Source organism: Solea solea, chromosome 8, assembly GCF_958295425.1.
Source record: "Solea solea chromosome 8, fSolSol10.1, whole genome shotgun sequence".
NCBI classification, from domain to species: domain Eukaryota; kingdom Metazoa; phylum Chordata; class Actinopteri; order Pleuronectiformes; family Soleidae; genus Solea; species Solea solea.
Window position 1 is genome coordinate 15,620,297 of NC_081141.1, and position 15,683 is coordinate 15,635,979.

The 15,683-nt window shown below is 40.6% G+C and overlaps 1 protein-coding gene across 1 annotated transcript in view; it reads left to right on the plus strand.

Moving 5' to 3' along the window:
* Positions 1 to 15,683, plus strand: part of commd10 (COMM domain containing 10) — a 50,725-nt gene that overhangs the window by 33,360 nt on the left and 1,682 nt on the right. The window lies entirely within an intron of this gene.

A 15,683-nucleotide genomic window follows, 5' to 3' on the forward strand; every position in this document is an offset into this window, starting at 1 on the left:
CTTTGAGGTCTGGTTGTTTTCAGATGCTGGATGTTGGTTGAGCTAAATAGGCCACATAGGACGGATCGTCGGAGACAGGGAGCACAATGCGAGTCAAGTCCCAAACCTTTGCTTTCTTAGACATAAACCAAACTCAACTGCTTCACTATTGTGTTTATACCATTTTTTCCCCCCAAGGACTAATATATGCATCTCATGGATACATTTATACACTTGGGAATTGGAATTAATGGGGATTATTGACATTATTATCCGCCACATTTGTGCATTCCGCTGATCACGTCTCATCCTCATATCTATAATGCCTGCTGATGAAGATAGCATTCGGCTTCAGAGAAACGCCCTAACCAGATTAAAAGTAGGAACAGATGCTGCTTGAAGCTTTCAAAGACTATACCAGAGGATATTGTGGCTTTATTTATTTTGCATGTATCTAGGCCAGCCCAGCCCCTGACACTCCCACAAACTGTAGATGAAGGGAGGTGTGGTGGGTGACTATGAAATGGATTAACTTTTCTCGCTTTCTTCACCCTTAAAAGGAAATTGCTCATGTTTAGGCTTCTCTCTTTGTCCCTCTCCTTCAGTTTTGTCTTGAATCTAACCCACTTCCCATCCTCTTCCTTGCTCTGCCTTAGTCCCCCTGTATTTATTCAAATACTTCAGCTTGTCACCTATGAGTCACTCGTTTGAGTGAATACTGAAAAGGAGGTCAGGTGCACACACGATCTATCTTCCTTACCCTCCAAAGTCATGCTGCAAGATGAGATTACACTCGTGTTAAGATTGCACTGAGCTAACTTATCTAGAGAAACAACTTCTTTTTTTGTGAATCTCATAGTCAAAAAAAACCCCACAGTAATAAAACGGCAAGTTCAGTACACTGGTAAGAACTTTAAAGTATTATGGAAGAAACGAGGGAGAGTGAAGTTTAAGCATTTGAAACAAATGTGGGAGGTATGGAAGTGAGGTGGGAGACGGGGTTCATCAAAATCTTGTTTTATTGCACTTGGCTTCTCACATAACACAAATTCTCTACAGGGGGCTGAAACCCCAGGATTCCTGTAACGATGATGAAAAGATTTCGGAGCCTTGTCTCAGATGAGTCTTTAAGGAGTGTGCTTGGCTTTAGAAAGCCTCTGAAGGCTTTTGTCATAAGTTTTCAGGTTCATACATCAATGAAAAAGTCGTGAACTGCGGCAGTTTGTCAGATTAAGACAAGTTGAGGTGGTTGTGGGACTGGTTTGATGTTGGCAAAGCTCAGTGGCTTGCTCTGCTTCCTTCCTCCGTGCCATATGGAGAGGTTTAATCTGAAATCCATGAAGACCTCTGCATGCATTTTCTTTTTATCATGCATAGTTATCGGTCATGTATCATGCACTGGGCTTCAAAATGTGAAATCTGAAGTTCGTTTCATGTCCGCCACAGCAGTAAAATGCACTACGCTCAGAAATATAGTAGTTAGGGATGTTTTTGATGTGAAATGTAATAAATATTGCCATGTTCTCTAACGGAAAGTGCCCCAGATTCACTTGTTAAGAGTCTACAAACTGTTTTGTACAGGCATGGTGTGTGTCAGTCTTTTCTGCCTGTTGGCTCAGCTGTGGGCAAGACTGCCTTCAACTCTATAAAATAAATGCAGTTTGCAAGTACAGTTATTCAAGTAAATGGACCATTTCGGAAAAAAAATCCTCAGGCATGAATTTTTGTTTGAATGTCAAAGTAAATCTGTTATTGCCAATAGCTTTAAATCTCTCTATAATAGGCGTCATGAATGCTCACGCTTGTTTATATGAGGAAGTGGCAGTGCATCGAATCATAAAAGCACTTATTCGTTGTGGATTGGTTGACTCTTATAGACGCACGGGCCACTAGGAAACCAACAACCACAGCTTATAGCAGATGATGCATTGCAGCATGCCGACCTGAGGGCTGAACAGAACCAAGCTGTTTCTGTTCAGCACTGACCACAGCACGGGGAGCATATGGTGGTGATGGGGGGTGTTAGGGAGTCGTATTTTCCTTCAGCAGCGGAGGAGGGAGATTCCCATGTGGTTGAAAAATAACGTGGCTCTACATCACCAGAGAGTGGGGTAGAGAGGAAAGTGTCACTAGCATCACTCAAAGTGCTCCAGTGCCCATTTGTGTTTTTGGTTAAAGTTATGGCTGCTCAGCTGTGATGGGGTAACGTGGAGGGTGTCCCAGTCGTCGTTGGTTTACTCACGGGCCACTGCAGGGCACAGAAGGTACCGTACGCTGAAGAACCGTCCAGCACACATCTTCACGATGCGAGACAGATGTATCTGAAACTGCTGTGGAAACTGTAGCCTTTTCTCCAGTTGTCTTCATTCTCTCAAGTGTCTTTCACACTAAAATGAGTAGGGGATACTCAGTGATTTTTGCACCCAGATAAACCTGCTATAAAGGTGTTTAACACCATTCCCATTGCCTGTGGTTGTTTTTTTTTTTACCACTGCATTACTCCTGTGTATATTGTGGTGTCACAATTGAGCTGGAAACAAGATGAGTCTAAATCAGTGGTCACCAACGTGGTGCCCGCGAGCAGCCAACAAGGTGCCCGCGGGCTCATTTCACTTCACCTCACTTGTATGTATCCATATGATCACTGAGTAAAATGTCCTTGATATTGTTTATAAAAACTGTGATAATCATTAGGAGTAAGCACTGGAATTAATGTGTATGCAATTGAATGCATAATATTTATCATTTAAATGGTAAACTGCATAAAATGTTAATATGGTAGCCCTCCATATTATTCTCTAACCTTCAGGTAGCTCTCGGTCTCAAAAAGGTTGGTGACCCCTGGTCTAAATCAATACAACAACACAATGGAGGTTAGATGCGATTTTGGATCATTTATTTCTGTTCGATTGTTCAATAACCAAATCGATGAAATAAATACATTGACACCCCCCTCCTAAGTTGTAAAAATAAGGTGTGCCACAAACATTCATCGCAAAGGGCTGGGCTAACAGCCAGAAGATGAAATAGGGTTGCAATGGAAATGATGCAGGAATTTGTATTTCTGCCAAAAAAAGAAGAAACTGCTGTGTTCACTCGGCTCTTATGTTCCAGTTAATGCTGAGTGGAGCCAAAGGTGATAAAAACCCACTTGCATTGAAGAGTCATTCTACCTGGTAGCAAATGCCGATTAACACACTCTTACTGGTTAAAACCTCTACTTAAACAGCTTTTTATGTCATACATTACATATTTGGACCTTAAAGTTATAGCTGTGCTACAACCAATATTGAAATAAATTGTAACCCTTGTTTACTTTTATGCTTCATAAACTTAATAGGACATAACATTAACAAGAGAGTAACTGGGTTTTTAGTGTTTATTTCTATTAGTCCATGGTGGCCAAAACTATTATTTATGAATGAGCTGTGTTCTTAATAACTCAATAATCCCCTGCACACGATGATGAATGTAGCTTGATCAAAGTGATGTCATGGAGTAAATGGTTCTGGTGTCCAACCCAAAACACTTTTGAGTCTCACATTGTACACACATGGTGAGATTGTCAATTTACTTGTAGTCTAGCTCTTCAGAATTTGGAATTCTTAGTCATTTATTTTTGTTCTAATGGATAATGTAATTGGTTACAAAGTTAGTTAATCAGAAAGGGACTTTCTACATCATATATTTGTTCTAATCACGCTAAAATATTCAACTGTAGTCATCTAGAATTAAAGATAAAGGTCAGTATGAGTATGGTGTGTGTGTGTTCCGTATCCTTAGGGAGTCAGGATATTTTAGCTGGTTTTCACATTCTGTCCTGGTTTTAGGGTTAGTTAGTCCTCACTACAAATGCTGCACAACCTTGTGTGAGAGAGAGAGAACATGCATGTCCGCATGCACACGTGTGTGTGTGTGTGTATGTGTGTTCAGACATGTCTGTAGTGAGTCTGTGTATGTATCTGCATCCGTGCTCCAGTGTATTTCTGTCATTCGAGTCCAGTGAGTGGCCCACTGGGTGCAGACAATCCCAGGCTTTGTGTGTATGTCCTGCTGTCATGCTGTGTACTGTACTGAATGGGCTCTGGGGAGCGAGGCGTGTGAAAATCCCACCCTTGCCCACCTAGAGACCATCAGTCGTGTGTGTGTGCGCGTGTGTGTGTGAACGTGCACAGGAGAAGAAAAAAGAGTGCTTGTGGGTGTGTGTGTGTGTGTGGGGGGGGGGGTATATTCATTTGTGTGTAGGATGGAAAGTTGTGGGTGAACGAGGACACTCCACATTTTAACAACCACTCTCTGTGTCGGACCTAACGGAACAATTCTTCATTGTTCTTTTATTTCATTAACTTGAGAACCTAATGACCTGACATCAGTGGCTACTCTGTTGACACGAATTTAACACCACTGTCGCTGTCTTTCTCTCTCTCTCTCTCTCTCTCTGCTTGTCCGTTTGTCCCACTCTGTCCCCTCTCATCACACTTTATTATCTATTATTAAATGGTCAAATGGCAGTCTATAAATATGTGGACCCAGCACAGTCTGTAATATGTAGGTGTACAAAAAACACCACTCATCACTGGATCAAATGTAGCTTTCTCAGTCCCAATGTTGTGTTTTTTGGGTGATTTAACTGGTAGTTACATCATTCGGTCAATTTTGCATACATTATTTTTATATTTGCGTCCATTCTTTTTATATATTCTTCAAATTGTATTTTGTCTGTGTTGTTCCAGGATATTTTTTTATTTTTTATCAGTATTGATTATATAAATGAAATTGTTTTAAACCCATATGTGCCTTTTCTATTTAACTGTTGTTTTCATGTATTTATACAAATTGTACCTAATGGGTAGCGATAATCATGAAGCACATCTCTCTTATCAGTGGCAAAGGCCCTGCACAAACATACAGGTGCCTTCATCTACTGTGGTTGATTACACCTCATCAGGCTAATTAACAGTAATGAGAGCTGTGTATAACTAGGACATGAAGACGTGTCAGTCAATTAAACTTTGCACACAAATACATTTTTAGAAATAGGGTGTAATTGGGCAATGTATGTTAATAAAACAAAAGAAACCACCTTGAAAAGTGACTGTTTGGATGTAGGTATCGGACCACAAGCCCGGAGTCATTTTTTTTTTTAAGTAACTGAGTCAGTAGTATTTATTTCTTTGAATGTTTTCTGCATGGCTCCAGTGTGACTATAAGCTGTGAAATTGCCAGTAAAGGCAATTGATTCCAACTTTGCAGGTAATTTCAGGCTCTAGTACTAATCCTGTTGTCACACCAGATGAAAAACCTAAACTAGCTTCTTTGTTTGTATTATTCACAACAGCGTGTTTCCAAATAACAGCAGGTACAAACAAGTTTGATATGAATGTTTTGCCACTTTGTAACATTGTTGAAACATAAAATGAGAATCTCACAGGAAACCTTTGGCAAGGCTAATGACTCGAGCTACTTTGTAAAGTGACTGGATATTGCTTAGATACCAAAAGCAGAGAATTGCTTCCATGTCATGGATGAAATGATGTGACAGTTGATTGGCATGTTTTGGTATACAGTCGCTCTCCTTGTGAATGTACCACTGTAGTCGTGTCTAGTACGCCGAAGGCAATATTTCATGAAAACATTGTTGCTCTATTAATAACCGTTCTGCCCTAAGTTGGTTTGGGATTTTTCCAGAACAGAGACTTATGTATGAAAGTTGATTACTTAAACAGACGGAGGAACCAGGCAAGATGTTATACTTAAAAGGGGCTTTCTTTCTTCTTTCCATATCTTCCTGTCTATACACTGATTGATATTTTGAATAGATTTCCCACGTGAAGACCATCATCCACATTTCAGAATAGCATGTGACAATACAAGAGGCGGATGTGGGAGCAGAATGAATAGACTTCTGGTGGAAACCTATTCATGTTCCCATTGTTTCAAACCACAACACAGGATGTGGTCGATTCTGACCGGGAAGGTGGATGGTCAGTGCACACATGCAAACAAGTAATGAACATATTCACACACTTGTATAAACAGGATATTAGTGACCTCATCCACGTGAGACAAAGCCAATAGGCAAAATAGCTTACTACCTTCAACCCGCCATCAAGGATGTCATTTGTTTAGCTCTCCATACCGCCTGCTGCTCTTGAATGTCAAACTTCATAATTGTTTAATGAAAGGTTGCTGCGTATTTTGACAGCGCGGGGTGTGTTGTGCGGTTAATGCCTTTGATTAGGGCCTGTGTGTTTGCATAGAAAGTTTTTAACGAAACTTTTGTTTTCAACACCCATGAAGTAAGTAGAGATAGTGTTTGTATTTCATCAAAAGTTTATTGCTCGCATTTTGGTCCTCATAGGACCTTCTACTGGTGAGACATATTCAATACCTTTCGTCTCCTCTCCTCTTTCCCCCATGTCCTTCACTCCCCTTAACCATCCCTCCATCTGTCTGTTTTGTGTGTTTGTGGCCTTGCTTCTCTGAGCATGTAGACATATGCCCCCGTTGTTCCTCTAATTGGTTCTCTGTATTCACGTGGGGATACAGACCGAGGCTGTGAGACTGCAGGCAACACTGCCTCTTAATAAATGTCATTCCACAACTGGGCTCTGGATGGACAGCTCACTGATGGGCTGTCTATAACAAGGTGTCACTTAATACGAGGGGAAGTTGGAAGTTATAGACAAAGACAAAGGATCATATCAAGAGAAGGTGATACCAATGTAACGAGGGAAGCTGAGAGCAGGGCGAGGGGACGGAATCACCTCAACAGGCAGACGGAGACAGGGAAAGACCTCATTTCATGCTGTTAAAGCCTGATGGAAATGATTGAAACCGCAAGTTGTGGGTGTGTGTTTGCCAGGAGGGAAAGTCACAAACAGGCAGCTTAGGGGGTGTGTCTACAAAAGTGTGATTTATGTGTGTTCATGCAATCATTTCAAACCAGCCGCAGTTGCTGTGCAGTACATTGAAAACACGAGCAATTGGGAAATTAGTTCAGGTGTATGATATTAAAGTTTAGTAAAACTTGTGAGTGCATGAATTGTTAGCTAATGAGCAGACAGGAAGAAAATAAAGACCTAATCAAAGTTGATGATTATTATAATTCTTCTTAATGGATAAGGAGTTGAAATAGTCAGCTAAAAACAATCATTTCAATTTGTATTTACAGTGCCTTGTGAAAGTATCCGGCCCCCTTGAACTTTTCAACCTTTTGCCACATTTGAGGCTTCAAACATAAAGATATAAAATTGAAATTTTTTGTCAAGAATCAACAACAAGTGGGACACAATCGTGAAGTGGAACCAAATTTATTGGATAATTTAAACTTTTTTAACAAATAAAAAACTGAAAAGTGGGGCGTGCAATATTATTTGGCCCCCTTCCGTTAATACTTTGTAGCGCCACCTTTTGCTGCAATTACAGCTGCAAGTCGCTTGGGATATGTCTCTATCAGTTTTGCACATCGAGAGACTGGAATTCTTGCCCATTCTTCCTTGCAAAACAGCTCGAGCTCAGTGAGGTTGGATGGAGAGCGTTTGTGAACAGCAGTCTTCAGCTCTTTCCACAGATTCTCGATTGGATTCAGGTCTGGACTTTGACTGGGCCATTCTAACACCTGGATACGTTTATTTGTGAACCATTCCATTGTAGATTTGGCTTTATGTTTAGGATCATTGTCCTGTTGGAAGATAAATCTCCGTCCCAGTCTCAGGTCTTTTGCAGACTCCAACAGGTTTTCTTCCAGAATGGTCCTGTATTTGGCTCCATCCATCTTCCCATCAATTTTAACCATCTTCCCTGTCCCTGCTGAAGAAAAGCAGGCCCAAACCATGATGCTGCCGCCACCATGTTTGACAGTGGGGATGGTGTGTTCAGGGTGATGAGCTGTGTTGCTTTTACGCCAAACATATCGTTTTGCATTGTGGCCAAAAAGTTCAATTTTGGTTTCATCTGACCAGAGCACCTTCTTCCACATGTTTGGTGTGTCTCCCAGGTGGCTTGTGGCAAACATTAAACGAGACTTTTTATGGATTTCTTTGAGAAATGGCTTTCTTCTTGCCACTCTTCCATAAAGGCCAGATTTGTGCAGTGTACGAGTGATTGTTGTCCTATGGACAGACTCTCCCACCTCAGCTGTAGATCTCTGCAGTTCATCCAGAGTGATCATGGGCCTCTTGGCTGAATCTCTGATCAGTCTTCTCCTTGTTCGAGATGAAAGTTTGGAGGGACGGCCGGGGTCTTGGTAGATTTGCAGTGGTCTGACACTCCTTCCATTTCAATATGATTGCTTGCACAGTGCTCCTTGCAATGTTTAAAGCTTGGGAAATCTTTTTGTATCCAAATCCAGCTTTAAACTTCTCCACAACAGTATCTCGGACCTGCCTGGTGTGTTCCTTGGTCTTCATGATGCTCTCTGCGCTTTAAACAGAATCCTGAGACTATCACAGAGCAGGTGCATTTATACAGAGACCTGATTACACACAGGTGGATTCTATTTATCATCATCAGTCATTTAGGACAACATTGGATCATTCAGAGATCCTCACTGAACTTCTGGAGTGAGTTTGCTGCACTGAAACTAAAGGGGCCGAATAATATTGCACGCCCCACTTTTCAGATCATTTTAAAAAAATCATTTTATGATAACCCTCTTTAGTAAGGTCAGACTATTAAAATAGTTGACTAAAAGTGATGTGTAAGGCCTGGGTCATGCAAATCAGCATGTCCACAGTCTGTTCTCACGCTCACATCTCATTTCAGTAGCAGTGATTTTTTTTTGCCAGGAATTCACCCTCATTTGTATGTTCTTGTATGCTTGGAGTTATGGGTTATGCATGTGTGGGTACCGGCGGACCTTCTCGCATCACCTCAAGCAATTCCCATGGTTACCGTCTTCTTTGTTGTCTCTTTTGACCAAACCCAAGCACGTCGCCAACTGGACAAGCAAGTGTTGTGAACCGTACTCACTGTACAGTTTATACAGTTTGTGCGGTCACAAAATGTGGCGGTGCTCGTGTTTGTCCACAGAGGGTCCACACACAGTACCGTGGGCTTGGGCAGATCACAGCATTTATGTGGACATGTGGACATGGAGAGAATGACCCAGGCCTAAACTTTTTTAGGCCTGGGTCCAGTGTTTAAGAATTAGTGAAACTGCCAATAGCGACAAATCCCTCCACTCATCCCTCGCTTTCATAAGCATCTGAGGGAACTACAGTGGCCTTTGCATCCCAAAAATTATCGTATCCTTATTTGTTAGAATAGTACGTTTACTCTTCAAAATATGAAACGCACGCTCTAGCTTGTTTGTCATTTTAAGCTGCTGTGGAAATGTGGTGGCACAAGGATGGCAGTCTCTGTAAATCAAGGCCCTTGACCTGCATCATTGTCCTCCCCCCCTCCTCCCCCTCTCTTCTCTGTGTTTTCAGGAATGTAGCCTATAATGCCTGGAACCCGCGGCCTCCTCCTAGCTCCAGTCTAAACACAAAACAAATCAAAGTCCCAGTTTCGTTTATGGTTTTGTGTACCTTGTATGCCTTGTTTTTCTTTTGATTGCGTTCCCACTGTCTCCCCTGATGCAGCAGCACACACCCCTTTTCTTCTGAGCCATTATTTACTCCCTGCTGTTTTTCGAGTTTAGACGGAATAAGAACATTATTCGTTTCCTAATAAAAAAGTAAAGGGGGATGAAATATTCAGATTGATGAAACATTCTAGGTCAATTCCTTCCTGGTGTTTGCTCCAAACCATAGAAATTAGAAACACTGAGTGGCATGTTGGCTCATTACATCTTCTTGAAGGCCCCTTTCTTGTACATGAAGGGTTTTCCATCATGTCAAATGTGTGACTCTTCTCTTGCACACATCTGCTCGTGCTGATTTCACTTATAAAAACCAAAAAGTGATTGACAGTCTCCAGTGTTTGAATTTGACAGCTCTTATTTGTTTTACTCGAAAGGCTTTTAGTGAATGGCTGATGTTTTGAGGTTCCAAGCCTGTCAGTGTGAGATGGCTACGGGGCATTGCTGTAGATGTGGATACCAGTTCATGTCGGCCCCCTTTCTCAATCAGTGCACAGTGCATGTGTGTTCCTGAATGACTCTGGGATCAAAAGGGTCATGGGAAGATTAAACATGCTTGGTTTTTGAACTATTGATTTCTGTTTGTTGTTGTTGTTGTTGTTGACAGGCACATCACAGTTCTGTGTGAAGCAGCCGGCTGCTGTGTTTACTGAGTGATTCCAAGAAGCTGGCACGCAGCAGCGAAATGTTGTGACTGGTTAAAGTTCATTACATCAGAGATTAAAAATTATTGATGTCTAGCAACTTCAGGAACTCATTTCACCTTCACCAAGGAGGTCATGTTTGCACTGCTGTTTGTTTAAGCAGGATTATGTTACTACCTATAAACACATTTTCCTGGGCCAAGGAAGAACCTATTAACTTCTGTAGAAAAAGGTAGATACGGCATTGTTTTCCACTTTCTTTAAAGCATGAACTAATTGATCCCGGTCCAAATTTTGACAGTGCCGTGCAAAGTATTTGAGTTATCCATATTGTGCGAAAAAAAAATGTGTATCTACTGTCTGGAATTTTGCCATTAGCTCCCTTTCATCAAAATGACCTTTTAGTTGCAAAAGTATCAGTGCTGCTGCTGCTACAAATCCTATTGGATTGAGCAATATCGCGTTCAAAGTGAATGACAGCTAAAGGCGCACATGCTGTGTGTCGCCTCTACATTATACAGATGACCACGGCCCCTGCGTTGCTCCTTCACCCCTCTTTCTCCACCTCTCTCACTCACAGCTACTTCTTGGCATTGGGCAGAGTTGGCCTCAATCAAGGGGGTTTAATTATGCATGTGTTTTTTTTAAGAAATGCTAATATGAACAGTTAAAACTTGGTGTGGATCTAGATAATTATCCTGATATATGTTTTAGGCTGAGGTATGTGCTCTTGGAACACTTTCTAGTTTCATTTTGACATTTTTCATACTGTAGAACAAAACATACTGTAGAATAAATAAATAAATAAATAAAATATATATATATATATATATATATATATATATATATATATATATAAATAAATAGCCAGTTGCTAAAGCTCACTCCACCTACACTTAAAAGAACATCAGGAGATGGAGATTGAATATGTTTTCCAGATTTTTCTATTCTTTTTTCTATGGTATAATTAAGTTTTACTGGACCTTCAGGGAGGTTTAAACCAAATGGTAAAGGAATGCAACGATATAAAATATCAATCTGCTTTCCTATATTCTCTAGCAGTGTACAGTGGAACACACACACACACACATATATATATATAAAAAAGATGGACCTTTGTGAAATATGAAACGTATAAAAACTTAATTTACACACCATTAATAGTAATAATAATAATTCTAAAGTAACAAGAGAAGAAAATGTCCATTTTTGAGTAGTATGCTTAAGTAATTATGAAAGTAAGATAAACCCCAGCTATGGTTTGTCTGTGTGAGTGCGCACAAATGATTCATTGTAGGTTTTACTTTTTAAATTAATTGCAATTGACACCAAATCCAGTACAAATTCTGGTTGTTTGTGACCTACTTACAGACTTTTAGCTATGGAATGCCAGCAGTGTGCATGAGTTTGAGAAATGTAAGTTCTAATTGTTTGTGGCATTTTCTTTGTCATAGAAATTGTGTTAGTTGCCCACCAACACCCTTCTTGTTTGTAAATGTAGTAAAAAACACAGTAGAGGCTTTTTGTTATTAGTTAAATAGTGTGCTTTAATGAGTGGGGAAGGCCTAAATTGATTAGGTCAGTGTCAAATACATGTTTATCCTGAGCTGAATCGTTGACCTGTCTTAAATTCCTCATCTGTAGATAGTACCAACTACGCCTCAGCGAAGTTTGAGCATCATCATCTCTCTGTACCTCAGCAGTGTTGATGAGGCACAGACAGATGGAGAGAAACACTCACAACATAAAAGAGGAGGCAGCACAACTGTAGCATTGACCCAAACAACACAATCATTATTAAATGGCAGTGTTGTGACAGCACTGCTGCCTCTTAGAGAGAATTTTCTTTGTTTTTTTTAACACAAACGCGGCAAACAAACTATTAAATTCAACGTTTACCCTCCTAGAGTGACAGATGTGCTGTTTCTCAATTTTATTTGCTTAACTTGAGTTAAAAAAACAAAACGTTTTCATCTCAATTCATTTTAAGAGTCAGTCATGATGCGATGCAAGTTTATTTCCACATAAGTACCTTCTTTTGAAAAACGTTTCCTGCTTTTGGGACATCTTCTCCATCTTTCTGCACGTCCTCATAAAATACTAATAAACTTCCTTTTTTAGATTTTATTTACGTGGCACCTTCTGAAACCACAGTTAATAAGTGCCTCACAGTCAATAATAAAAATGTGTTTCATGAGAACGGCATATACACGGAAATGAATTTTCAACAGTAAAAACTCTGAAGCAAACAATACAATTAAAGCAGCAGTTTAAAATTTGTATTCCAGTACAGACTTAGCTGACCTGACAGCAAAGAGAGCCTATTTTATAATAATTAAACATAAATGGCACATGTACTGTACATTTCCCCTATGTTTTGAGCCTGCGCTGACATTTAAGAGCGATCTGTGTGATCATGGTGTCGAGTGCAGTGTGTTAAAGCTTGTGAATGGAGACTGACATGATGACAGAGAGGAGGACAGGGAGACAGGTTGACAGACATGTATGCATTGTATGCTCACTGACAGGTAGTAATGACACGCATGCTGGAATCGCGTGTCATTTATACACGCAAGGAATAAATACTAAGGATTTATACTGAAGATTTACCAGCGGTCCAGTATGAAAGGGTTGTTTGTATGTTTGTATGCTCCACTGTCACTTTTTTTTATTCAAAATTGGGATATCCCAATATCTTCAACAGAGTATAGTATGCCATGTGATATAAGTGTGATTTTCTTTTTCTTTTTTTTTTTGCAAAAACTGACAGCCCTAGTCCAGGGTGGAGCCTGTCTGTCACCTAACAGGCATTTTGTCACCAGATGTACTATTACAAAGTACTTTAACACTGGTGTGAAATCGCCCCTTAAATAGTGTGTCTCCACTGCGTAGGAACTGGGGGAAAAAAATGTGTTTTTCTACAAACTCCATTGTATACATCTCTGAAGCTCCAACTTCAAGGGCAGGAGATTCTCAGCTCACTAGAAACCAGCGATGTTGATTGGCTGAATTCATAATGTGTCATGCATGTAGTATATGCACGGATGTGGAACGCAAACAGAAACTAGTCCCACAGGATGGGTTCCTCAAGGGAAGCTCCCCAGTGGCTCATTCTTGTGATTTGAGTCCCTATAACAGTTTGGCCCATAAACACCTGATGTCAGCTGAAATTGGCTCCATCAAAGTATAGATAATAAATGGAGCAGCAGAGTCCCTTCATCAGCCAGGAAGATGAAGATAGTAATTGCTTGGTTTATGTGTGTCTGTGTGTATTGAAAGAAGGAAAAAAAACAGGAGGTCATGGTTTATGTCCATTTGTCATTATCGAGATTTCTCTGGCAAAAGGCAAAAGTCATGTAGTGAACTGACAGAGAGCTTACTGTACCAGGTACCATACTCTCTTCCTGCACGACATGTAAGCTGGAAAATGTAAAGTAACCCTGTCTTCTGAAGTGTTTCTGCTGGAGGCGTAAATGCAGGATTATATTTATTTAAATTTTGTACTGAACTGACTCTGACCTGTATATTTGATTCATTCTGGATGTATGGGGGGTGAACTGCATTTCTGTTTTCATAAACACTATCAAAAACTATCTGGACTTGGTTTTTAATTTGTGACCTGTGATGGTTCAGCATTGGCTGGGGTAGGAAGTTAATTATTAATTATTTCACGTCAGAGTCTTAACACCAGTTAGTCATACTGGCATGAATCTGCCGTGCCAAGTTATTCCCTATCCAGACTGACTAATTGCTCTGTTGACAGTGTCGTGCGTCTTCATCGCATAAGCCTGCTGCGTGGTCTCAACAAGGGTATAAAGTAACAAACACATTTGATGTTCCACCTCACTGCAACACAGTGGCACATGTTCCAGTACTGGACGATTAAAGGGATACTGTGTAATATGAACTGCATCATTTGTTTACTTCTTAATATGATGGTAAACTTGTGTCTTATGTTGTTATCATTAATATTTTGATTAGTTGTTTTTAATTTACTTCTCTTGCACTTGCAATTAAGTATTAATATCAGCTCAGCCCTTTGTATTTTCTTAATGGGAGGGCTTTTAATGCCTGCTTTCATCGAGGTGGAGAAAAAGAAGCCCGAGAGGGAGTTTGCAGTATTCTAGTTTGTACGATAACTTGATAAATGCATGCTGCAAGAAATAAGGCAAACCTTACTTATACATGCACTACATGCACGACCCATTAAATAAAAGAGATGCAGTCTAGAGCGAAAGCCCACTAGAAAGTTTGAAGATAATCATGTTGTAGTTGTTGCAACCACGTCTGTGTCTTGAAATGCAATGGGACATAGTTTATATTTAAGAACCTTCAACTCGATGACAGTGATGTACACAGTGCTGTCTGTGCACACGTACGGAGCAACTCTGAAACTTCTGTAAGACACAAAGTGTCACACAAGGGCACATCATTTAAAGGGAGAGAGTTGATCTGTACTTTGGACTTTTTCCCCCCCCCACACATATTTTAAAATGACACTTTCACGTACACCCGTGAACCATCTCTCCCCTCTCTCTGTAAACATATGGATAGCTCTGTTGTTATATGACACATTCCTTGAGTTAGTGGATTCTTCATTAGTTTAGTTCAGATGCTTTAAGGGCTCAGTGACGACCTGAGTTATCACAAAGTTTCAGCGTTTTGCTAAAGCTCTCATTCTGTCACTAAGTCTCTTCATGTTCTTCTCTGGCTTTCACGCTGCCTCTCATTTCTCTCGTTTGTCTGTTTGGTTTGTTCCCCCTTCTCCTTCTCCCCTCCTTTTCCAGTCATCCTCAAATTTGCTCCCTTTACCGATTCCCACCCTGACTTTCTCTGCTTTATGAGAAGTGACTGTCGCAGTGTTACCGCTACGGAGTGGGTCCTTTTCCCAGCAGATATCACAGCAGACAGTCGTAGACGGGAGTTATTTTTAATTTTCAAAAGCTGCAACGCAAAACTCCAAGCTCCAAATGTTCAGCTTCTCCTCAGACTGCCTCGCTGTGTGCTGCTGCAAAAAAGAAAGTTGATTAGTCAACTCACCGCAGCTGCTGAGCTAATCAACTCACCTGGCACCATCTCCCAAAACCACGCCCACCTCCGCAGTGACACATTTCCCTTTTTTAAAATCAATACAAATCTGCTTTGACAAGTGTTTTAAATCCATGTAATGCTTCTTTTTTTTTGGCACTGAAGCAAATGGCCTGTGAGCACAAGACAGTTTTTGGGCCACCGTTGCAAAACCATGACGTGCTATTACAAAGTAAGGATAAGGACGACAATAAAGACGTCCTTATCTGTTCTATACAACAGGTTGTGTATATGGAGCATCAGATGCAAGTGCACTCACGGTGATCATCATGGTTTAATCCCGTTATCTGTGTCCCTACCATGACACCCATAATTGTGGCTCTGTGATTGTGTGTGTGTGTGTGTCTTTGTTGTACGCGTGCACAGTGGAATTACAGGGCTGTGGT